The following is a 23851-nucleotide window of genomic DNA, read 5'->3' on the forward strand; positions in this document are numbered from 1 at the left end:
TTAAGTGAACTTATCCCACCGTTCAGTAGAATTTCTTTTCAGTTGCAGCCGATCAGGATTTGAAGAGGAAATGTATATGAAAGCGAACCAGGAAATTAGAGGTACGATAAGACTTGTATCAAAATCAATAACATCAATGCCTTAATACATTCGTATACAACTATGCCGACTGTTAATCTGGGTGGTAAATTGGCGGGCAAATTTATTATGCTGCGAGAAGTTGGAGGTGCTCTACCCTCTACGATTCTTTCTCGTGCGTGTGGTCTTTCAAGGGCATTAGGAGATACTTACGTCAGAACAAGCAAGCGTGGGAAAAATGGGAGTAAGAAAATTTTGAGATTTGTGGTAAGTTCCTACAGGACCAAACTTCTGAGGTCATCGGTCGCTAGGCTTACACACTACTTAATATAACTTAAACTAACTACTTAAGTTGAGGACAACATACACACACACTCACACACACATACACACACCCATGCCCGACAGACGACCCGGGCCTCCGACGGAGGGAGCCGCGCGAACTGTGGGAAGGCGCCTCAGTCCTCAAGGCTAGCCCGCGCGGCTGTGCGCAGGAGAACTACAACTATGGTATGAGCACTGCTTTTGGTCAATAGCCGGTCAAAATAACTTGCTTTGTTTGATTCCTTCTCTGTGCATAAAATTCGTATTCCTTTAGGGTGTGCAATTGTAATTCAAACCACCTGGAACCACTGGACAAATGCAGCCTCTAGATATTTGTTTTTTATCACACTATCCGAAGATGCACCGTAAAGGATAGTGTCACGACAAACTCCATGACAGACTGTTTCGCATTCGGTTGCGTACCTTCACATTCCATCAGTTCTCATCACTCCGTTATACCAATATCATTCTGGATGCATTCTTTAGGAATGTATACCTAGCTCTACATTCTGCACGTTTTGTAAGTCCCAACAAGTTCGCCTTCGATCTCGATGGTACGAACCTTTACGGTCATTATTTGTTTGTCTATATATGACGGTAGTATCTGTTCCAGAAAGATCACATACCGTGGATGACCATGCAGCTTTGCTAGAAATGAAATGATAATTAAATAGACACCCTAGCTGTTAAAATATGGCTTCCCGGCCATTGACCTTCTTGTGTGAACGCACACGCTATGCCCGAATTCGTACGGGACTTGGTAGATTAATCTGCCACGAGTAATGAGTATGATGGGCAAACATCTATTAGGCGCACTACCAATGTAGTGGTGTGGACATGTTGGGAATGTGGATCTCACGGGGAGCGTGCAACGGATAAGTCCCTGCAGACGCACTATCCTCTGTGCCCTCGGTGGCTCAGATGGATAGAGCGTCTGCCATGTAAGCAGGAGATCCTGGGTTCGAGTCCCGGTCGGGGCACACATTTTCAACATGTCCCCAGTGAAGTATATCAACGCCTGTTTGCAGCTAGGGTGTCTATTTAATTATCATTTCATTTCTAGCAAAGCTGCATGGTCATCCACGGTATGTGATCTTTCGGGAACAGATACTACCGTCATATATAGTTAAAATATGGCTTCCCGGCCATTGACCTTCTTGTGTGAACGCACACGCTATGCCCGAACTCGTACGGGACTTGGTAGATTAATCTGCCACGAGTAATGAGTATGATGGGCAAACATCTATTAGGCGCACTACCAATGTAGTGGTGTGGACATGTTGGGAATGTGCATCTCACGGGGAGCGTGCAAGGGATAAGTCCCTGCAGACGCAATATCCTCTGTGCCATCGGTGGCTCAGATGGATAGAGCGTCTGCCATGTAAGCAGGAGATCCCGGGTTCGAGTCCCGGTCGGGGCACACATTTTCAACATGTCCCCAGTGAAGTATATCAAGGCCTGTTTGCAGCTAGAGTGTCTATTTAATTATTATTTGTTTGTGGTTCAAGTTAATTGTTTGTTTTGAACATTTTTTTGTATGCCGACCAAGTCCATTTTGTGAAGTGTAATACCTACATCCCGAAGAAAGCTGATCTGTGCGCCTGCCGACACTCATTAGCACCTACTATTTTTCATGTCATAATTGTTATCATAACCCTTTGAAGGGGCCTTACTAAAGGTTGAACTAACGACCTCAAACTCAGTGCATTCCTGTTATAATATGTTTCTAAATTCGGATAGAAAAAATTGCAGATAGGTTTCTTTTTGCGGGGGAGAGGCGGGATCTATCTTTGTAGTTCTGCGAGGGGTAAGGCACTGCACCTCGTTATTCTCATCATTCGGTCGATTCTCGGTGCACGGTTAGTCCACAGCCAAATGTGCTTCTGATTACCTCACCACATCCATTCTGGCTAAAGGTAAATTCAGAATGGGCTAACTCAGTTGACAAACGTTCAGGGTCTGATGACACAGACTCCATGAACCAAGGTGAATGGTGACAACTATGAGCTACAGCGTACAAATTAGAGTAATTTATCTCAAGTTACTAGAATCAAATGATACTCATGTCACACTACTACTACTACTACTTTTGTTCACCTTCTGGACACACACACACACACACACACACACACACACACACACTTACCAAAAAATAAATAAAACAAAAACAAAAAAAGGAAAAAGGAAAAAAATTGTATCACACCAAAATACACACACACACACAAATGCATACACGAACAGATCACAGATACTCCAATAATTACACTCGAAAGTTTGGCAATAACATTCGATCTTTGGCAAAAACATTTGACAGTCGGCAACAGAAACCAAAACATTACATTGAAACAAGCGTTAAGTTCATAGTTCATAGTGCTGTGGAATGTGGGAAAAAACCGCAAATTGACATTCATAAGCAGAACAACAACACCAAAAATGCAACAGGAGCGTATATGTAAGAAATTGCCCACGCAACCTGTAAGAACAGTTCAAAACATTACTACTTGATAGGAAATACCGACCACCAGAACTGTTTATAACCTATAGGTAGAGTGACAAAAATGTAAATCAAATAGCAAACATATGTACATATTCCAGGCCACTGATGATGCCTTGCAGAAAACAAAGGCGAAACGCATTTGGCACTAAAATTGTGTTTTATTCAGTTGCTGTCAGACGGTCCATAAGTAAAAATTATCAATATACCATAATATGAATGACTATTTATTGTTCGTAAATATGTATCTAACTGTCCCGCATGTTTCTGGGAACCACATGGCCACGCCTGACCACACCAACTTTATATAGAAATATATATATTTTTATACATTCTGACATTCGGTAATGCTGGATATCGTTTCTGTCTTCAGGCACGCACTGCCATCGGAAAACGTTTAATCATTGCGGGCAGAGTGCGGCGGACGGGACGGCCCGGCGCAGCCCGCTGGCGCAGAGTTATGGCCGGCGGCGGCGGCGGCGGTGGCGGGGACAGCCGAATGGCAGTTATCGGCAACAAAAATATGAGCGCGCTTGCGGGCCGGACGAGAGCTTAATTACGGCGCTATCGCTCGTGTGGAATGTGCTTGCAGCAATTCCATTTGATTGAAACTTCTTTGATGTGGAGTGGATGCCATCCAAATTTGCCACAGAAATCACCCAAAATTGCCGCGATAATGACACGGCAGCACATTCATAACTGGAACCGAAAAAAGGAAGAAAAAACTGAAACAGCTGGAATATGGAAATTTCGAATAGTCTTTCACCCCTGTTTCTCTGCTGACGGTACTATTCAGTTAAATCATCAACATCATCATCCACTAAAGCCAACGGCTTATTGTAGCAAATATCCTTTCATGCTACCTTTTCGGTTCTTGCAGTGGATCTGATAATGAAATTTAATGTTACACTGCTCGATTAGAAGTAGAGATGTTGTTAGGAGTCCTGTCGGCCAAGTCACAGTGATACTATTGCTGATCAGAGAGGTGGTAACCACGTGCATTTCCACAGTTACCGTCCGTACACACCTCCCACATCCGCGGAAATCACGAACAAAGGCAATACCTCACAGTTAACAAGAGTAGTAATAAATTTTTAACTATCACCTCGAAAACAGCTAACACCCGTGTGTGGCCATGAAGCTTAGGAATGGTGTAAGCCCTCTTGTACATACTCACGCTCTGAAGTAGTTTATGCTGTAGCGACGCTGCCGCGTGCTAATTCAAGCACGCCGGTGTGTGTGTGTGTGTGTGTGTGGTGTGTGCGCGTGTGTCAGTGCAGTGCTGTGCGGTCGTAATTACTGTATGCTACGTCTGTGTAGTTCCGCGCCCAACCTCTAGAGGCGCTGTGTTTTCTAGCTTTTATATACGTTCTGTTTATTATTATTATACCTTGCATTTGAGTTAATTAGTAGTTCCGTGCCTCCTGGCTTGTGTGGACGAGTACTGTTTTTTCTCCAATAACTACGGAAGTTTTCCCAGGATTAAGGCTCCTTCTGCAGAGGCCGGAAGCAAATTTTATAACTCCGATCAGTCCATGCATGCCGGGCGTCGTCAGATACGCGCTCACAATAAAGTTATTGTTGCTCAACTGAAGGTCTTTATTCTTCTGAATCACGTTAAGCAAAGGTCGGACAGCCACCAGTTTAGCTGAACCCGACAATGCTATGGACCTAAGTTATCAACAACGCATCGTGCAAGATTTTCGTGGGTCCATAACTGTGTGGGCTGTGCATACATGGAATGGATTGGGTCCTCTGGTACAATTGAACCAATAATTGACTGGAAATGGTTATTCATGGACGTCATGTTTCCAGACAACGATGAATTCTTATAGATAACGATGCGCCACGCCACTTCGCAACAGTTGTTCGCGATTGGTTTGAGGAACATTCTGGACAATTCTAGCGAATTATATGGTCACCCAGATCGTCGGACATGAATCTGATCGAACATTTATGTGATCGAGGGGTCAGCTTGTGCACAGTACATGGATCGGCAACACTTTTCGCAATTACGGACAGCTACACAGTCAGCATGGCTCAAGATTCCTGCAGGTGATTTCGAACGACTTCTTGATTCCGTGTGACGTCGAATTGCTGCACTTCGCCAGGCAAAAGAAGATCCGACAAGATTTTAGGAAGTTTGCTACGACCCACGTACCCTTAGAAAAATGAATGAATTACTCTACTGATAAACCTCTACGTTATTTGATTTTCAAACAGGTGAGCAAAACTGAACGTACTCAGACATTACTTTCATTGCTTATTCTGATCAACACTAAACTGACACACAACATTTTTTTAGCGCAACGCAATCTGACTTTCAAAAATACCTACAAAAGAATGGCTCTGACTAACAATAACCTATACCCTTCATAAATCACTTACCTCACAAAAATCTTCGTTACTCGAACTACCGCAATACAGCGAGCACCACTACTGCCAGCTAAATAAAAGATTCTCTGAAGGCACTAACTACTGGTAGGCATAGTTAGCAAATGAAAGATTTTGATAGAGAACAAACAATGTATTTACCTTAATAGTGAAACTTCGTGGCAGATTAAAACTGTGTGCCCGACCGAGACTCGAACTCGGGACCTTTGCCTTTCACGGGCAAGTGCTCTACCAACTGAGCTACCGAAGCACGACTCACGCCCGGTCTCCGCAATATCCTTTCTTTCAGGAGTGCTAGTTCTGCAAGTTTCGCAGGAGAGCTTCTGTAAAGTTTGGAAGGTAGGAGACGAGATACTGGCAGAAGTAAAGCTGTGAGACCGGGCGTGAGTCGTGCTTCGGTAGCTCAGTTGGTAGAGCACTTGCCCGCGAAAGGCAAAGGTCCCGAGTTCGAGTCTCGGTCGGGCACACAGTTTTAATCTGCCAGGAAGTTTCATATCAGCGCACACTCCGCTGCAGAGTGAAAATCTCATTCTGGAAGCATCCCCCAGGCTGTGGCTAAGCCATGTCTCCGCAATATCCTTTCTTTCAGGAGTGCTAGTTCTGCAAGTTTCGCAGGTGAGCTTCTGTAAAGTTTGGAAGGTAGGAGACGAGATACTGGCAGAAGTAAAGCTGTGAGACCGGGCGTGAGTCGTGCTTCGGTAGCTCAATTGGTAGAGCACATGCCCGCGAAAGGCAAAGGTCCCGAGTTCGAGTCTCGGTCGGGCACACAGTTTTAATCTGCCAGGAAGTTTCATATCAGCGCACACTCCGCTGCAGAGTGAAAATCTCATTGTGGGTACCTTAATAGTGTTCAAAAGTCATAATACATATATCCGTTCATGACATTCAGTCTTACAAATTTACTTTTCTGGCGGACACACGTCCAGATCATCCTCTCTCAAAACTCCGCCATCTCACTCCCCACATCCACCACTCAAATGGTTCAAATGGCTCTGAGCACTACGGGACTTAACATCTGAGGTCATCAGTCCCCTAGAACTTCGGACTACTTAAACCTAACTAACCTAAGGACATCACACACATCCATGCGCGAGGCAGGATTCGAACCTGCGACCGTAGCGGTTGCGCGGTTCCAGACTGAACCGCCTAGAACCGCTCGGCCACATCGGCCGGCACATCCACCACTGCTGGCGGCTCACCTCCAACTGCGCAACGCTACGCGCTGTTCACATCCAACTGCCCAACACTACAATAGCGAGTATTCCAACAATGCCAACCAGCCACAAACTGCACACAGCACTGCCAGTGATTTTCATACAGAGCGCTACGTGGCGTTACCAACATGAAAACCTGAACAGCCTACTTACACGACTTTCATCAGTTCACTGTACTTACTAATGCTTTTGATGCTTTTGAACACAATAGCCACTTGACTGAAAACCAACTGCAAATGTACCTATATCTGTTTTCTTTTGACTATTTCTTTCATTTGTGATATCTCAGAAGTTTTGGTGATAGCATATGACACTGCCGATGGTTAATGATTCGAGTCAATGAAGTTTCTCTCGACACATCTTTTATTTGAGAAAACGCACTATTAACGTCCCAGAACCTTACTAAGCCGCTGGCGTACCTGTCACGCAGCTACAGCACTTCTAGCAAGTTCTTCCTTTGCGGTACGTTATTGCGGTGCGGAAAAGAGCTTATTATGAAAACCATAGGCAACAGGCTCTCCTTGATTAGAGAGCATCCTGAATATCTTTGGGCCACATGATATTCTTCATTAATTCCAAATTCCCCTTTACACCTTATACCGTGCCCACATACTTCCTCGCCCACTTACAATTTTCCAGGCTACATATTATAACATTTTCGACTCAGACACTTTGCACACCAACACGTACGTCGATACCACGCCACAGATGCTCGCAACTGCATCTGTGCCTTTACCTCTGTGACTACATGCTCTCGTGTCAACGATGTTGTTGTTAGACAAAGCATGAACTCTGTGATTAGTATAGTAAGAAGTTCTCTGACAAGGCCAACGTGTTTCTACATAGATTTGATACAAATAATAATTAAATATCCTGTCAAAATACATTACATTTTTCATAAACACTAACTGCTAACAAAATCCATTAATACATATATTTACGAAGAAATGATTGTAAACTCGAGATATCAAGAAACTGAAAAATACGTGAGGCAATAGGTTGCAGTGTTACACTGCCAATGATAAATGACTTGGTGGAGACCTTGTTGCAGAAGTGTCCATTTTGGTTTTTCCGGAAATGTTCCACCGCAAAACTCATCTCGTCGTCGTTCTAGAAATGCGTGCCACGTAATGATTCCTCCATAGGAGGGAAGAGGACGAAGTCAGTGACTGCCATGTTGGGAGTTTACGTGTTTGAGACAAAATTTGACAGCCCAGAGAAACAACATGTGTGACTGCCATGTGCAGATTATGCAGCTGGTTGGTTGATTAGGGGGATGGGACCAAACAGTCAAACCATCGGTCTCATCGTATTAGGGAAGGAAGTCGGCCGTGCCCTTTCAAAGGAACATTCCCGGCATTTGCCTGAAGCGATATAGAGAAATCACCGAAAACCTTAATCAGGATGGCCGGATGCCATGTTTGTGTGTGTGTGTGTGGCACCTTACTGCGTGTAGTGAAGGGTGCTTTGTGTACGTCTCTTCCCCCATTTCCTGTTCCAGTCGCGAAAGTTTCGCGGGAAGAATGATTACTAGTAAGCCTCCATATAGACTCGAATCTCCATAATTTGGTCATCATAGTCTTCTCACAGGAGAAGGAATATAATCTCTCGGAACTTCAGTAGTAGATCACACTGTCATTCAGAACGCTTCTCTCGCAGCATCTCCTACTGGAATTGGCTGAGCATATCCGTGACGCTTTCGTGCTCACTAAATGAACCTCTAATGAAACGCGCTGCTCTTCTTCGAATCTTTTTCGGTTCCATTATCAATCCCATCCGATAGGGAACCCAGACTGACAAGCAATATCTCATACGAGCATTTTGTAATCTACTTCTTTTGTCGATGGACTATTTTTCCAGTGAATGTCAGTCTGCTATCTTCCCTACTCGCCGTTAATTTTATGTCGACGTTCCACTTCAAATCGCTCCATATCCATACTCCTAGATATATTATGTAAGTACGAGGTAACTGCTTCCTGTGATTGTTCTGCAATTGTATAATCATACAGCAAAGATTCTTTGTGTATGTAATATGTTACACTTGTTTATTTTGAGGGCAACTGGCCCTCCCTGCATCAAGTGTCACAGGCCTCCTTGTATTGCGAACTCTCTGTAATCAACTGCATCATTCCTGGAAAGCCTCTTGGAATTTACGACGTTATCTACTGGGTCATTTATCTTGTGTTGGCCACTGCGGGCTGTCAGCATCGACACAAACAAGGAAAGAGAGAAAATGCAACGTTTGGTCGCAGGGATCTAAAATGATTTGTACATAACACTTCCAGATTACTGTAACACTTTATTCATTTCCTGTGCCTCCTACATCAAGTACTTTTATACACTACTACTACTCGCAGGTTGAAGGCTAAATAACGTCTTCGTATTACTCAACACTGATGCTCTCGATGCCTGTGACCGAAATTGGCCGACCAGTGATGGACGGCTGGTTAAATCAGCGTCGACAGGGAGCGCTGTCTTCGTGGAGGTGTGGCGCTGCCCACTATTTCCATTGGTGCATGGGTCAGCGCCATCTTGATGCCGTTTCTCGAAGCTGCGCCGGACAGTGCGCAGTGGATGCTTTATGAGTTCACAATTTACACAATCAGAATACCAAGACAGTCGCTTAATCTTGCTCAATGTTTATTGGGTCTTCACTTATTTCGGCGTTAATAGATCCACATGATTTCATTGCTCACTTTGCTGCTTTATCTCGGGGTGATCAGTAGGCGAAAGCAATCTTTTGGATTGCCTGACACAGCTGCAACATTTCTGCTACTATCTCGGTTCAGTTTTATATATATGCGTGAGCAGTCGTGGAAACAAGTGGGCAGCAGCCTGTGTCATGTTCGTTATATCTTGCAAGATGTTGAAAGTTGATCATTGACTAATTTCTACTTCATCCATATCTCGTCGATTATAACTTGCGTAAGTCCTTGTCATGTGGAATGGCGTCTCAATTTTCAGGTGTTCTGCGCATCTCCATCCATTAGCTGCTGGCAGCCAATAAGAGCCTTTTCGAGTTACAGGTAGACGGCGAGAATCTCTTTCCTCCAACCTGCATTGCTGCCACAATGCTGCATCATTCCTATACTTTCTGGCAACCGAATTATTCATTCAACCGTCGGTGTATCTGTAGATGCTTGAATGCGATTTAAGAAAACGTCAGATGACGGGAAAAAAAGTGTAGTGCTTCACTAGCGGACAAGAGGGACAGCACAAGTAATGGCAAGTTTGTTCGATTCCCGGCTCACCAGAGGGTGCCATGCTGAAAAACCTGAATTTTTTTTTAAAATGTGAATTTTAAAGCGGGACTCTTACTGTTGACATCTGAAATCACTAAAACGGACTGCAGAAGAATGTGGTGCGGGCAAGAGAACGGCAGGGAGAACTGCAAATGAAAGTGTCAGAGCTGTAAAAAACTTAGGAAAAGTTGGCTTCAGGTAGCCTGGAAAGCACAGAAATCGCAAGAAATCTGTAACGTAAATAGATGGTTTTGAAAACGTTTTAAAGCGCTCAGTGTGATTGGTGGCGACCCGGTATAACAAAAAGTTGTTACAATAATGCATAGAAAATTGAATTCAAAGATATGGCTTCGTCAATGTAAGGAATCTTTCGACATTGGTTTCAAATGTGTTAAGAAGAGAGTGTTAGTTGAAAGAAGTGTCACAGGTGCAGAACGATCCACGTCCTTTATAAACATGTACGATAGTAGAGTACGAGTCAGCGTATTTTCTTGAAGAAACATAATCAGAATTATTCCAATAACATCTGTTAGAAAGTGAGTGATGTTGCTGATGGTTTTAAAGTTCCCGTAGGAATAGGTTCTCGCATAATTATTCTGCATGCTGGCTGTTCTTCTGGTTTTGCTCCTGAGATTCAACTTGTATTTAGATGTAAGAAAAAGATCAGTGACTGTCATTTTAAAATGAATGCTGTCAGTTTCATGAAGTGATTCACTGAACAATTCTTGCCATACCGTGCATCGAAGTCAGTCATTGTAATGCACCATGCCAGTTATCATTCAGCTGTCACAGAGAAAACTCCAAGTGGAAACATCAGGAAAACGGATATTGTATCCTGGCTTAAAAATAAAAATATTCCATATAGTATAAAGCGGACTCTTGTCGAAACCTTGCAGCTCTTTAAGTAACGCAACTCAAACGACCGACCGTACAAACCTGACTTTCTTTCGCGAGTCTGTGGTCACATAGTTTTGCGTTTACCTACATATCTATGTCACTATAATCCCAGTACAATACAGGGTCATAAACACTTACCATACTCCTATACTTGTAGTTGGTGGTGACTTCAGTTTACCCTCGATATGTTGGCGAAAATACATGTTTAACCCTGCTGTTCTGTTCACTCTTACTACACAAATCTAAAATTCTCAAAATAACATATACTCACATTTCTTTTTCGTTCAGTTGTAAGTCGTCAACATTGTTGTTATAATACAGTATGTTGTTAATGATCATAGTGATAATAATGATAATAATAAAAATAATAATAATAATAACGATATAATATACCGAACTTCACTAAATAAAATTTATTATTTTAATATTCATGTACGGTATATAAGGAACAACTGACATTTCTACCAAAAAGTCAGTCTCAACAACCATCTGTAGGTCCGCCCATATCTCTTTCTTTCCTTCTTACTCATTGTAGTCTGGGCACAACTATTTGACATGTGTTTTGCATACATGTTTATTACACTTTCCACACATGTTCGTTTTGCTTTCATTGCTTGAAAGACAGAACTTAGAGCGTGCACGTTTCGTAGACTTTCTTACTGTTATTGATTTAGCGACACCTGCCGTTCCTAGAGTGTTTTGGATTCTCCTGACCATTCTCAAAGAATCTCCTGTTCTTGGGAAATGCTTCTTTGATGCAACGTGCTGTGCAATCAGTGACTTTCCAAGTTCCTCCAAAAATATTCACCTTCTAGGCAATTTTCTTGCATTCCGGTAGGGTCAATCGAAGTCCACAAGATACATACAGTACAAGCAGCAACATCATCAATATTGTAGAAAACTAAGATGGGCAATCTCTTGGTTTTTCGTTTGCATGTATATATACCTGTTTGCTAATGGAGAGTGTATACAACCCCTTTGGTTCAATTATGATGTAAAATAATTTTTTACTTTTTATCAGCCCTGTCACTTACTTTCCCACTATGGTGGAGAGTGTTCATTTGTACAATATTCTCATTTCTGTTAGGAATATAATTGATCATCGTAGTGTCATTTGTGAAGTAAAATAAAGAGCTATGAATCTCATTGTCGATCAAATTTTGTGGAAGCTCTGGCTTATTTTTACGTGTGGTTCCTAACATTGTCAGTTTACTTTTCAGGAGCAGCTGCCTCAAATTGTCTGACGTCACTTGTTACATTCTGACCTCTCAAATCCGAGGTAAGGTCAGCAACTACTCTCATTCCCTGATTTTTTCTAGTGCTGCCCCACTCTTCTTTCCTGTATAAATTTGGGCTTTCACTGCATGTGAAGACTTGCTATCACACAGAGCCCATATCTTCATCCCTTATTTTGGCCGTTTGCTTGCGGTGTACTGACTGAATGGCAGCGGCCTCTAAATGCTACCAGCTGCTCGTCAATGGTCACATTTTCCGTGGATTATACTGTCTAGGCAGGACTTCTGTTCACTTCTCCCAGTATTGCGAATTGCGGCGAGTTTATCAGTACGTGGTCTTACCCCTCTTGTGGATTTCTTATCAAATCGCAAAAGGTGTGATATTTTAAGGAATATTTCTAGGCAAATGGCTGCTCTAAATATGGTAGGCCCAAAATCCTTATCGCACAAACTATTTGTAGATTCCCCATATGAGCGATAGGCACCCCCAAGGAATAGGAGTCCTAAGTATGAATGAAAAAGAGAGTCATCGCTGTCTGTTCTTTGTTTACCGTAAACTTGTTTCCCCTCAATATCTGATGTCACTGTTCTTTCATTCTGAAGTGGAATAGAAAATAAAACTTTCAATGAAATTTATACATCACTTACTCAGCTGGTCGCATACCTGTTAACTCCCGGGGTACTCCTGATGATGTTCAAAGCAGGTAGACGGTCGTGTTGTGCTGGTAGTTGCAACCGCTATTCTACGTTCCCGCTGTACACTAATTTGAAAAGGCTCTGGACTGTCATCAATTCCGTCAGAACACTAGCTTTTCGATGCGTTACTGACGTGATTTCGTTCTCTGAAAGTGATCATCTGTTGAGTTATTTACAAATTCTTTCTATTCAGCGCCAGTCCGTGGTGTAACTACCAAGATGTCACAATTCCGACTGATCACAGACAGTATAGAACACAAACTGACCAGAAACAATGGATAATTCGAAAGTCGTAATGACAAGTCCGTTGTTGTAAACTCAGCACCTTTGTTGACTCGTTGAATGTTGAGTGTTAGTATGAACAACGAAAGTCATTCCTGTTATAAAATATGAGACAACTAAAAAGTATTTGACTTTAGAGTAATGAGAGTAATGCCGGGTCACATTGACCCGAATATTATGTATGTAACTCTTAAGGTTTATGAGACGATGACTTAAAATATTTTAAAACTTTTTTAACTACCTAGCGCCCTTGCATTTTCAGACAAAGTCACCAAATTACATAAGGTTAATTTGATATTTAATTAATAAGAAACGAAATTTATAACCATGTTGAGTCATACAGACCCGAAAAGAACATCAGGGTTAAATCCGAAGATATGCGTAATATATCACCCGAAATTCTGCTAAACGTATTCTCTGATAATTATTTCGAGGAATTAACTCATGAGCCCACTCGAATAGTAAACTGTTGACAAAATACACTTGATCTTCGAGAAACAAGTAATCCCGAGCTCATTACGAGCATCAAAACGAATACAGGGATTAGTTAACGCTAGATTGTCGTAGCGAGATTGAATACCGAAACCCCCAAATTCCCCAAAAATAAACGAAAAATATATCTAATCAAAATAAGCATATCAAAATTCACTTGACGCTTTCCTGAGAAACAGTATCCAATCCTTCCAAATTAAGAATGTAAGTGTAGACCAGATGCGGCTTAGATTCAAAGAAATAGTATCGAGAGCAACGGAGAGATTTATATCAAATAAACTAACAGACGACGGAGCTGATCCCCCGTGGTTCACAAAATAGGTCAGAACACTGTTGCAGAAACAAGAAAAAAAGCATGCCAAATTTAAGCGAGTGCTAAATCGCTAACATATGTGATCTTTTACTGCAAGACGAAATTTAGCGCAGAATTCAATGCGACATGCTTATAATTGTTCCCACGATGGAACTTTGTCTCGGAACCTGGCAGAAAATCCAATGAGATTCTGGTCGTATGTAAAGTACGCTAGCGACAAGACACAATATGTGTCTTCTTTGTTCGGTATCGGTGGAAATACTATCGATGACAGTGTTACTAAAGCAGAGTTACTATACATAGCCGTCTGAAATTACTTTGCCAAAGAAGACGAAGTAAACATTTCAGAAATCTAATCGAGAACAGCAGCCAAAATGAGTTACTTAGAGGCAGATGTCCTCGGTGTAGTGAAGCAACTTACATCACTTAATAAAAGCATGTCTTCCGGCCCAGACTGTTAAGCAGTTAGATTTCTTTTAGAATACACTGAAGCGATAGCCCCATACTTAATAATCATGTGCAACCGCCTGCTCGAAGAAACACCCTAACACAAACACTGGGAAGTTGCACAGGTCAATCAAGAAAGGCAATAGGAATAATCCACAAAATTAAAGGCGCATATAATTAACGTCGATATGCAGCAAGATTTAGGAACATGTACTGTGTTGGAACATTATGAATTACATCGAAGAGAATGGTCTATTGACACACTGTCGCCGGCCATTTGTGGCCGAGCGGTTTTAGGCGCTTCAGTTTGGAACGGTGCTGCTGCCTCGGTCGCAGGTTCGAATCCTGCCTCGGGCACGGATGTGTGTGATGTCTTTAGGTTAGTTAGGTTTAAGCAGTTCTAAGTCTAGGGGACTGATGACCTAAGATGTTAAGTCCCATAGCGCTTACAGCCATTTTTTGACACACTGTTAACACTGATTTAGAAAACACCGTTCTTGTGCAACAAATCTAGCTCTTTACTCACACGAAGTGTTAAGTGCTACCGACAAGGGATATCAAATCGATACCGCGTTTCCAACTTTCCGACACCGTACCTCACAAGTGGATTGTAATCACATTGCGTGCTTATGGAATATGCGACTGGGTTCATGATTTCCTGTCAGCGAGGTCACATTTTGTAGTAACTGGTGGAAAATCATTGAGTAAAACAGAAGTGATTTCTGGCGTTCTCCAAGGTAATCTTATAGACCCTCTGCTGTTCCTTATCTGCATAAACGATTCAGGAGACAATCTGAGCAGCCGTCTTAGGATATTTATGCTATCATTTAACGTCTAGTGAAGTCGTCAGAAGATCAACAGCAATTGTGAAATGATTCGCCGGCCGGAGTGGCCGTGTGGTTCTGAGCGCTACAGTCTGGAGCCGAGCGACCGCTACGGTCGCAGATTCGAATCCTGCCTCGGGCATGGATGTGTGTGATGTCCTTAGGTTGGTTCTAAGTTCTAGGCGACTGATGACCTCAGAAGTTAAGTCGCATTGTGCTCAGAGCCATTTGAACCATTTGTGAAACGATTTAGATTAGATACCTGTATGGAGCTAAAATTGGCAATTGACTCTAAATAATGAAAAGTGTGATGTCATCCACATGAGTGCTGAAAGGAATCCGTTAAACTTCGGTTGCATGATAAATCAAACGAATCTGAAGCCCGCAAATTTAGTGAAATACCTACGAATTACTGCTACGAACAATTTAAATTGAAAGTACTCATAAAAAATATTGTGGGGAAGGCCAAGCGAAGACTCCGTTTTGTTGGAAGAACACTTAGAAGATGCAGCTGATCTACTAAAGAATCTGCCTGCTTTTGGAGTACTACTGCGCGGTGTGGGATCCTTACCAGATGGGTCAACGGAGTTAACCGAGACAGTATTATCGAGAAATAGGGGAGAGAGTGCCACGGACATGATACAGGTTTGCGATTGACAGCTTTAAAACAAAGGCCTTTCTCCTTGCGACGGTATCTTCTCATGAAATTTCAATCACCAACTTTCTCCTCTTAATACGAAAAAGTTTTCTTGAAATCGACCTAAATAGGGAGAACCGGCCATAATAATAAAATAAGGGAAATCAGAGTTCACACGGAGAAAGATAGGAACTAGTTTTTTCCGCGCAATGTTCGAGAGATGAATAATAGAGATTATTGTGAAGCTATTAAAATGTTATTTGCAGAATATCCATGCAGATGTAGATATAATTCCTTTACTAAGATATCAAGGAGATAAAATTAAAAGGTCCCCTAGACTTCTTAAAACTTCGATTAATTTGAATCGTCGAGACTCAAAATTTGTATATTGCATTTAAACTTACAGATGAAATAAGTAAACTATTTAATTATCGTCTGTTTCTTTGTACCTCCGGTGTTACCGTTTCCTTTTCAACTGGAATGATTGAAAGAATCTTGTTCAACGTTCTATTCTTTAAGAAGGAGAATCTCTATAAATCCAAAAAGTTCATACTGATAGTCTGACATGTGACAAGTGTTCTCGAGTGTAAAATGTTTAATATTTTGAAGAGAGAAGTAAGCTTAATTTGGCATTAGTTAAGGTCATTGTGGACATTGAGTGTAATATGTAAGTGCCAGTTGTTTTGAATTCTGTATATTCACCCCCGACGACAAAATGTTGAAATACCTCTCCTCTGTATTCTTGTAGTCATCACAGATGTACAACATCCACAGTAAAACATAAATTGTAATGTATTATAAAGCCATTCTCGTTGAAACTATGCCAAATGTATTTGTATCGCTCACGTCATCGACAGCGCGCTGCATTGAATTGGTAATACGCATTTTTCCTGTTTGTGGAAGACAATTACAGCAACCCTAGTAATGACCTGTTTTTCAGACCCCACTGTAGTAATCTGATTCCGGCAGTGTGCATTATTGGGCAGCTTAATGGATAAATGACAGTCTGATGGACGGGGCACCATTCAGGACAGCGTGTAGTTATGACCTCATTTTGTTGTTCCAAAATAATCAGAAAACGACTCATTTAGCTAATTACAATATTACTGAAATATTAATACCGATGTTACTTCGTATAGGGGACACAGTACGTCGATTGTTTTTAAATATAATAACTGAAACCGCCAGCAATCTGAATACATCATGCTGGTCTTAGGCCTTGAGGAGTATACACTCCTTCAGGTAACTTCACAAGGCTTTCTTTAATAGGACAATGTCTAATTGCATGTGCCAATGAAAATATAGGCCTACTTCACTAGCCTGCTCGTTACGCTTATGCCGCCCTAAGAACTATTATGTGTTATGGTTATCTTGCAGATTGTTCGTTGAGGACTTTTAAAAGCTATTGTGGATGTGCTATGGATTCCTGTAGAGAATGTCTGGAGGTCTGGCTGCCACTTTCAGATTTCCGCGGATTTATCACAGTTTTCACGGCTTGTGGGGTCGTCCTGGGGTTCGGGGTTCTACAACTGGCCGGAATAAATTCGGAGGCTTTTTTTTTTTTTTTTTTTTGCGGCTGAAGAAATTGGTCTGACAGCAAATAAACAGATTTTTAGAAATATTATTTCAAATTCACTTCGTTAGCTTTAAATCAAGGTCTAGTGACAAGAACGCTTAGACGCTCTCCTATGCATATAGTTCCATGTATATTCATTCAGAACAATGGGAAGCCGTTGACAGTTGGCAATCCCATGCATCTGTCGCCGTGCCATCCGCCACACTGATGGCACAGATGAGAAACGTTTCACATCATACATCCATGCCGAAATCATGATTTCCCGATATTGCAGTACATCGACCTAGGTAAGTTTGTATCGTTTGTATTTATTAAACCTTTCTAATATCATTGTTTAATTTTTATCGCAGCTGCTGGTCGGTACAAGGCTCACATACTTGCGTTGTCTGCACTGAAAGACAAACGAGGGAACATTCCCCCTTCGTGCCCGCAGGACACAGGACATCGGCCGAACAGAAAGGATGTATCCGGGGTTGGTTGGTTGTTTTGGGGAAGGAGACCAGACAACGAGGTCATCGGTCTCATCGGATTAGGGAAGGACGGGGAAGGAAGTCGGCCGTGCCCTTTCAAAGGAACCATCCCGACATTTGCCTGGAGCAATTTAGGGAAATCACGGAAAACCTAAATCAGGATGGCCGGACGCGGGATTGGACCGTCGTCCTCCCGAATGCGAGTCCAATGATGTATCCGGGGGAATAATCCGATTTGATCAAAATGTCCTGGGTTTTCGTTGTCCGGGATCAGCAAATTTAAGTGATGGTATGAACACCTAGCTGTAACATTCGCAAGAATATATTCACAATATTTTAATATTTGCATGTTACGGCACTTCGGAACAATGACTGTATTACTTGGGGGGCTACATAATATATACTGCTGGCCACCGTAAATGCAACACCAACAAAGACAAGAGGTAGCACAACAAAATTTATTTTGTAGATAACATGTTGACCAAGTATCAAATGATTACGTTTACAGACGTCTGTGACATGTGGTTCCTGCCAGAATCAGTAGCCAGAGTAGCCGCCATTGTTGGAGATCGCCGCTGCCACACGTCTCGGCATTGAGTCAAAGAGACGTTGGATGTGTTCCTGCGGTACAGCAGCCCAAGCAGCTTCCACACGTTGCCAAAGATCATCTGGTGTGGCAGCTGGGGATGTAATCTGGGTCACTCGTTGAGCAACCATGGACCACATGTTTTCTATCGGCGAAAGATCTGGAGAGCGAGCCGGCCAGGGAAGCAATTCAATCTGGTTATTGACGAAGAACCTTTGGACAATGCGTGACACTTGTAGTCACGCATTATCCTGTTGAAATATGGCTGTGGCCGAGCCCTGAAGGTAAGGAAGGACAACTCGCTCCAGCACCTCGGATATGTAGCGCCGGCTATTTAAAGTACCGGCAATGCGTACTCGAGGCGTGCGAGAGTAATATCCAATACCGCCCCATACCATAATACCCGGTGCAAGACCAGTGTGGCGGTGCATAATGCAGCTGTCCAGCACCCTCTCTCCACGGTGTCTCCACACTCGAATCCGACCATCGTGGTGCTGCAATCAGAAGCGTGCCTCGTCAGTAAAGACAACGTCATTCCATTCTGCCGTCCACATCCGTCTGTCATCACACCATTGGCGACGGAGACGTCTGTGGTTCTGCGTCAATGGTAGACGAAGCAATGGACGTCTTGCGGACAGACCACTCTGCTGTAAACGGCGTCGAATGGTACGCGCAGACACTGGATGATGCGTTACAGACGCAATGTGCTGTGCTATGGTTCGGGATGTCACTGAGCGATCCGTCACTGCCATGCGCACAATTTGCCTATCAGCACGTGCAGCGGTGCACCGAGGTGAATGCGATCGACCACGTCGGTCCGTCGTACCCTCCTGCAGCCAACGGTCACAATCCGCATTACAGTTGTTTGGTTTCGTCCATCACGACTAGCGATTTCTCTGTATGATAATCCACAATCTCGGTAAGCCACTATCCTTCCTCTGTCGAACTCGGATACTTGATCAAACGATGTTCGCTGTTGTCTACGAGGCATAACTGATTGTCTTGTGAAACAACCACAAGGTAAACACACGTTCCGAACGTACACTCGTCGAAATCGCCAAGCCTTAAATGGCGCTATGAGGCGGCGCCACAGGCGCGCGTGATGTGCGTCTGCGCTGAAATTCTAATCAGTTGCATATCTCATCGCTGCAAACTCATGGTGTAAATTTCACTTGATTCGGATGCTTCCTTCAGGGTGTTGCATTTACGGTGGCCAGCAGTGTAGTATAATCTCAACACCACACACCTTGTAAGATAAGGGTGTCATCAAAGCATCAGTTGGTCTGAACATCGAAGTCCTTTACCAGATATGACTGTAGCTATTTGAAATGATATTGCAGATTGGTCACACTAGCGTCGTACTTCAAAATTTTATTTTTGTGGGGTCCACAGCCTCAACGTGTTATGAGATGAAAACATGTTCCAAGTAGGCTGCACTCCTTTCATTATCTGTGTAGTCGGACAGTTTCAAATTTGGATCATTTTCAAGCACTTACGTTACGATTCAACCTAGATTGTATATCGTATTTCCTTACTGAAACGTAGCAGCTGTACAGAACTCTTCAAACAAATCCAAGTATTTGTCTATACGTCATCCAGATTTACGGTATACATAATTACACGAGTATGTCCTATCTCGGGTAAGTGCTTTATTTAAAATAACATGTGTTACTCGTTCAACAAGAATGGGAGGCAAACATGAAACTAAAATTCTAATTTGTGGTAAGTTCCTATGGGACCAAACTGCTGAGGTCATCGGTCCCTAAGCTTACTTAATCTAACTAAAGTAACTTACGCGAAGGACAACACACACACCCATGCCCTGAGGGATGAGTCCAAACTCCGACAGGTTTGACTGGGGGGGGGGGGGGCGGGAGACAGCCACGCGAACCGTGGCAAGGCACCTCGCAAAAGATGAATTTAAATACAGTTACTGCATAATTTCTTCAGAGTGCAGAAATTTCTTACCTCGTTGAAATACGTGTTCTTTGTTTTTGTTTTCTAAAACCGAACAAGAGAACGATACAGGAATTCGACATGATCCGGTTGTAAGGATAGAACCCAAGCCAAAGGCTGGGTAATCTTGTGCGCTATTCATCTACGCTACGCTAATAACCGAAACTAAATGTATTTGACGGACAGCTTGAATTTGTAAGCGCAGCTGCTGATTGACTTCAGTGTTAACAAATTCGGCAAAAGCGCAACGTATCGAATTTTTTATTAAATATTTCTAAGCACAATCTACCCTTTAACACCCTTACGAGCTTTTCAGGCTGTTTCTGACAACCCCGTATACAGCAAAAATGTGTACGACCTATACAAGAACGGAAGATCTGGATACATTGAATTTACCCAGATAAGGAAGACACAAATATTCAGCGTATGTTTGACGTTTGAGAGTGTACTGTAAATACCGAAAACTCTTAAGCTAAAGACAATCGAAAAATTACAGCTAATTCCTTGCGGGAAGGCTCTTTCAAAAATTCAGAAGACTTATATGTGCTGTTCGGTCTGTAGAGCGACTGGCAGGAAGTCGAACATGTCAGCAAAACGAAACACGTAATACATGTTCACAGAACAACCGATACTGTGATGTTGCTTTTGCAACTGGTAAACCAAATTGTCTTGAAAGATGTGGAAAAAAATAAAATATTTTATACATCTTTTTTATTACATATTAATAAATATACTTACTGCAAACATTTAAATGTAGACATATTAAACCGTGTGAGAAATGGTAGCCAAACTACTTCAAAATAGCAACACTTTTAAAAGTTTACTTACACAGATTACTATACTGCACTGAAGACGTCAGATCTTACACAGCATGTATTTTTTGTGTTGTAGTTAGTAACTCAAGTAATTTAATTGCATCTGCTAAAAGATTCATTAGCGAAACAGACTGGAAAAGTTGGTGAGCTATCAGACGTCTAGGTTTTTTCTTAAACTGTAGTTCATTAGCACCTTAACGTTTGATGGATGCTGATAACTTATTGAAATTTTAATTTTGTTTCCGCTTCTGCATTAAGTCTTAAGAGGATGGTTTCCCCGTCTTAAAACATTTAAAGGAATGAGCAAATAAAATGTTCCATACGCAGAGCACCGTGCAATAATTCACAGACCTTACCTCCATGGATGTCCAACATGACATAAATAAAAGGATCAGCAACTAGTGTCGATGTGGTATCAAAGTTCGATACCACACTTGTTAGGGGTTGCAGTTATCGACCGCGGTCCTTATTAATATCGTTTTGACCCGCGAGTCGCGACCAGCGCCGCTAGCGCCGCTCCGCGGCTTGTATCGAGTTTCTAGCGAGCTCTCATCCACTCTTACTCGGGACGTTAAGTAGTAAAGTAGCATAGCCTTAGCTGATAGGAAGCAACCTCTAACAAGGAGCTTAGTAACGTATGGACTAGGTAGGCCCCAATAGCTCTCTGTTTATAATTATATCTAAGCAGCCAAGTTAAGTACAATATATATTATTTTTTACCAACGACTTCTAATTATTTTAGTCGTTGCAGATCCAGACCATGCAGCCAGCACCTTATCAACGTTATTGAAAAACCTGCTGTGATTTATATGTTTCCATTTAGCATTGGCCATCAGTCAACGTTGGTTACGACTCGTTCGTCGTCATCAAAACAGTCGAATTCTCATTTTCCATTTCCTGTCACAGTTGCGTCTACATTCAAATTTACTGGTGAATATTTTGAAACTTAGTGTTCATTTCAAAACAGTTATACATTATCAATAAGCACATCATTACAGTCAAAATTTGAAATAAGGACCATTAAAAATGTTATGAGCTCTGTCTGTACAACATTACAGTTCAGTTCGCTTTTACAATCAAAAACTTACCTTAGCTTTATTAATGTGAAACGTCATAAAATTATTTAATAGAATGGTAATTTTGTGAATACTTTACATTTGTGCCTTTTGTAAACTAACGGTTTGAATTTAAATACAGTAGTTCAGCAACGATTATTTAAAAAAATCATAGTGTATTAAAAAAATTGAGACCGATGTATGCACTTACATAAAATCAGACTTTAATTGTTGTTAAGTACTCAATACCCCAAAGTGTGAACTTTGTTTATTTTTTAATTAGTATGTTCTGCAATTAGTGTAAAAGACCATGCAAGTGTACTGCGTGAATTATTAAAGGAGATAAAGACACTGATCAATGATGACAGCGTGCGCGACTACACAGTGTAAACAAATATTCCTGCCCACGTACCTTCGCCAGGTGGGTGAGTGCACAACAGTCCATAAAATCAAGTATATGGACTGTATAAATGGGAAAGTAGATGAAATGAAGAGATTACTATGGCATTTCATCTAAAGGATCGTATCAGCAGAGAGGGAAGAAAACACTATGTCAAGACAGGATTCAAATTCTTAACTAGGGCTCATGAATATCTCAGTACTGCAAGCTACTTACGTCCTCCTACCCATTACCTCCTCGAAGCTGTCTCCGTACCTCACAGTTATATGGATCGATCCTTAGCTGCATAAAAAAATTAACGCCTTATACTGTTGCTGTTCATCTACAGATTCAAAAGATCTACGTAACTTTGAGATGTGTACTAAAATAGTAGTTTTTGTCTTCTGCTTTCTGACAGAGACACATGTTATCCAAACATCATAAATAGAGTTCTGCAGTGCGATATTAACTGTTATAAAGCCACCTGATGATGAAGGTATATTATTCTAAACGCACAGTGGCAAATATAATAAATTTGTCTGTTTACAGTAGTTTCTTATCTCAGTTGATATTCACAACAGTTACAGCTAAGCCTAACCTAAAGTGTTCACATTAGTAGTCATTAGGATGTGAAAAGAGATCACAGAAATTCAGAAACACAAACAAACTTCAACAGAAAAGCAGAATCGTTCAAATTAGACACGTTGCGGGCTTCGGCATTAAACAAAGAAACGCCAGTTCTTGTGTTGCACAAGCAACACAACACACTTCGGCGAGACTCCACTGTCTTCACCAATATATGGATGACGTCATGACTCGACCGATTAGCCGTTACGAGTAAGCATTTGCGTTGTTTCACCTAGCAGAGCATATACAATGTACATTGATACGTTTTTTAAATCACTTCAAGCTAAGGATGTATTACATACGTCACAATTGCTGCTTAGGACGAGCAATGTGTTTTAAATTAGTCAACAACAAATTTGACTGTGAAGGTAACTACGAAATAAATAAAAACAGTGAAGTGTAGATGGTTGTTTAATAGAAATTTATCAACTATTTGTCTGGAATAGGAACGAGAAACCTCGTTTTACAGTCTTTTCTGAATGTTTGTGCCAATTCCGCACAGCATTTTTCATATTCGCGGATCCACTGTTTTGATCTGAGGAGATAGAGTTTCCTTGTAGCGTAATTTTCAACATATGTACTAAAAATGGCCCAGATATCACCAGTGTGTGTGTGTGTGTGTGTATGTGTGTGTGTGTGTGTGTGTGTGTGTGTGTGTGTGTTTGTGTGTGTAGTGAGTGAAGTGTTATGAAACAATGTGTGTATAGTGTGTGCAGTGACTGATAGTGAGATATGAGTGAACAGTGAGGCATTACACTATTTAATAAGTTATTTGTAAAAAAAATAGTGTTGTATACCAGGAGTAAATCTAATGATTG

The 23851-nt window shown here is 41.8% G+C and overlaps 3 non-coding genes across 3 annotated transcripts; 2 read left to right on the top strand and 1 right to left on the bottom strand.

Moving 5' to 3' along the window:
- The first annotated feature begins 1307 nt into the window (after positions 1–1307).
- On the top strand, positions 1308–1382 carry Trnat-ugu (transfer RNA threonine (anticodon UGU)). Its single transcript has one exon. It is a non-coding gene; the product is annotated as a tRNA-Thr (tRNA).
- Positions 1383–1747: 365 nt separating this feature from the next.
- Positions 1748–1822, top strand: Trnat-ugu (transfer RNA threonine (anticodon UGU)). The gene has a single exon. It is a non-coding gene; the product is annotated as a tRNA-Thr (tRNA).
- Positions 1823–5466: 3644 nt separating this feature from the next.
- Trnas-uga (transfer RNA serine (anticodon UGA)) lies at positions 5467–5541 on the bottom strand. The gene has a single exon. It is a non-coding gene; the product is annotated as a tRNA-Ser (tRNA).
- Positions 5542–23851: the final 18310 nt, after the last annotated feature.

This window comes from Schistocerca nitens, chromosome 7 (genome assembly GCF_023898315.1).
Source record: "Schistocerca nitens isolate TAMUIC-IGC-003100 chromosome 7, iqSchNite1.1, whole genome shotgun sequence".
Taxonomy (NCBI): domain Eukaryota; kingdom Metazoa; phylum Arthropoda; class Insecta; order Orthoptera; family Acrididae; genus Schistocerca; species Schistocerca nitens.